At 42.6% G+C, this 2,794-nt stretch overlaps 1 protein-coding gene across 1 annotated transcript in view; it reads left to right on the top strand.

Annotated features, from left to right (window-relative positions):
- The window catches only part of AUH (AU RNA binding protein/enoyl-CoA hydratase), a 279,519-nt gene that overhangs the window by 8,841 nt on the left and 267,884 nt on the right, over window positions 1–2,794 (top strand). The gene's annotated exons all lie outside the window — the stretch shown is intronic.

Below are 2,794 nucleotides of genomic sequence, written 5' to 3'. Positions count from 1 at the left end.
GCAATGTTGTCCATAGCTTGTCATGATCCACACAATCGAAAGCCTTTGCATAGTCAATAAAGCACAAGTAAACATCTTTCTGATATTCTCTGCTTTCAGCCAAGATCCATCAGACATCAGCAATGATACCCCTCGTCCCACGGCCTCTTCTGAATCCGGCTTGAACCTCTGGAAGTTCTCTGTCAATGTATGCTTGCAGCCGTTTCTGTATTACCTTTAGTAAAACTTTACTTGCATGGGATAAGCCACCACCGTACAACAAACTGACAGATGAGTAGTGGAAATTATGGGTGGTACAGTTTATATCATTCTCTGGATGCTGTCTGCTATTGTTGAGTCTCAGTCCAAAGAACTCCCTCTAATATTTTTTGTAGTGCTGGCTTGGTTTTCATAAATTCTTTTAATATCTGTTTATCTGGAAATGATCTAATTTCGCTGTTGTGTTTGAGGGACTGACTGCTTTCCTGGATGTATGATTCTTGGTTGGCAGTTTTTCCTCTCAGAGTTTTGTATACTTCTTCTCATTGCCTTGTTTTTTTAAATTTAAAGTTTGTATTGAGAATTGAGTGATAGTTTACATGGGAAAACACCGGTTTTTCACTCATACCATTGCAGTGATTACAATCTCCTCCATGTATCATTATTCAACAGTATTTGCTTGTATTCCCTCTGTTTTATTTATTTATTTATTTTGGGGGTTGGAGTGATGTACGCAAAAACACTCAGGAATATATAATCATTTAAAGAACCAAAGGGCACATTCTACAAACCTGCCTCCTGGCCACCAGCACACAGCCTTTCTCTTTCCATGAGTCTAGAGTCCTCTGCTGCTCTAGCTCTCCATGCCCTCATTTATGCCTCTATCTCTGGTGTTGCTGCTTCTCTGGATAGGGTCCCGCAGTCCGTTTATATAAAGTATTTTACAAGATACTACCAAATGAAAACAAGTCTTTGAATAGAAGGTTGTAATTTTGAAAGGATCTTGTTAGGTCCAAATAGTAAAGTTGGGTGTTAAATTCATCTTAAACAGAATTGAATTTTCCCTCTAAGTTAGAGGGATGTGTTTTTAGTGACCAGTGTCATTTCGGATCCTGGAAAGCAGAGGGTGGATATTTCTGGCATGGTTTATGCCCAGTGCTTCATTCTTCAGTTGGCTTAGGTTTCTGGGTGGGGTTTTAATTTTGTAGTAAGGCTTTGGTACTAGGACAGCAGTCTGGCCAATTTCCCCTCAGGTCATTGAAAATGACAAGTAAAGAAAAAACTCTGGTAACATTTTCACAGGGCAGAGATAGAAAGGACCTTCACATCCTTGCCTGTATGGGTGTACAGTCCCATTAAGACTGGGAATTTAACAGGGAACTACTGGGATGCTTCTCTAACAGGATCAAGGCAGAGACGTGATCATCTGCCTTTGGGCAATGCCTTCGACTTTATAAAGCCTTTATGTACATTGTCTCATTAATTGCCTATAATGTGCGATACTGTTGAACTAGGGTTCCCCCCCCCCCCTTTTCTCCAGATATGTAAAGGAGCTCTGATAGCGTAGTGGTTACGAATCGGGCTGCAAACCTCAAGTTCAGCAGTTCGAAACTACCAGCTGTTCCGTGGGAGAAAGATGAGGCTTCTGCTCCCGTAAAGATTTACAGCCTCAGAAACCCTGTACAGGGTCGCTATGAGTCGGAACCGACTCAAGGGCACATAACAACAACAACAGCAACCAGATATGTAAGTGGTGGTCAGAGAGAAAAATTAATTTACTCACAAATGTATAGCTAGTAAGAGGTACAGTGGTAGTGTAGTGTATTACAAGGTGGGCGGCTAACTGCTAGGTCAGTACCAGTTGCTCTGCAGGAAAAAGAAGAGGCTTTCTGCTTCCATAAAGATTTACAACCTTGGAAACCCTGTGCAGAGTCACTATGAGTTGGAACCCACTTGGTGGCACACACCTACCACCAAGAAGTGAAGTTGGGGCTTAACAGCTAAGAACTTCCTTCTGTTTCTGTTGTCAACCAACTGCTTGTCAAGGACTTGGAGTCATAACAGTTAATTCTTTCAACAATCCTTAGAAACCTATATCATCACCATCCCAACAGTATAAATGAAGACAGCTGAAACCTAGGTGAGGTACTGTGGATACTCAAAATTAATGGCTTGATTCAGTTGCTGAGTCCATACCAAAGTTCCTCTTAATGAGCTTCCACAGGTAAAAAATTGTTACCTCACCACATGGTCTGAGATCTCTATTTGTTGTAACTGTTGATTTATTTTTTTTTATTTTTAAGTTTTCATTGTGAATTATGTAGGCCTACATGGGGGAACATTAGTTTTACATTCATCCTATCATGTTTCGTTTCATTGCAATGATTACAATCCACAGGGTACACCCCACAGGCCCGCCCACCCCGGCTGTCAGCACACAGCCCCTCTCCCTCCCTGAGTCCTGTATCCCCAGCCACTCCATGTGTCCAAGTCATCATCTCTGTCTCCATGCCTGGCGTCACAGTCTCTCTGGGTAGGGTCATGCTCTCCGCTTATCTCACTTGATGGTCCTGGGACCTCCGCTCCTGGGCTGCAAAATCAATCACTCCCCTCCTTTTATCAAAAAACATCTATCTCTACGTTTCTGACCCTCATAGTCCTGATGGCCATTATTTACTATTGTACCAGCCCCGTCCCAACAGATTGGAAATCATTCAGTGGAGGTTCTACCTACCCCTACCCCATCTGGAACTAGGCTCCTCTTGAAAGCTTGTAAGCCAATCACTTCTTGCATTTATAGGTTCTCGCCCCCCCC

The sequence above is a fragment of the Chrysochloris asiatica genome, unplaced genomic scaffold (assembly GCF_000296735.1).
Source record: "Chrysochloris asiatica unplaced genomic scaffold, ChrAsi1.0 scaffold00343, whole genome shotgun sequence".
Lineage (NCBI taxonomy): Eukaryota > Metazoa > Chordata > Mammalia > Afrosoricida > Chrysochloridae > Chrysochloris > Chrysochloris asiatica.
Note: the sequence above shows the minus strand (reverse complement) of the source record. Positions and strands in the feature narration are given on the sequence as shown.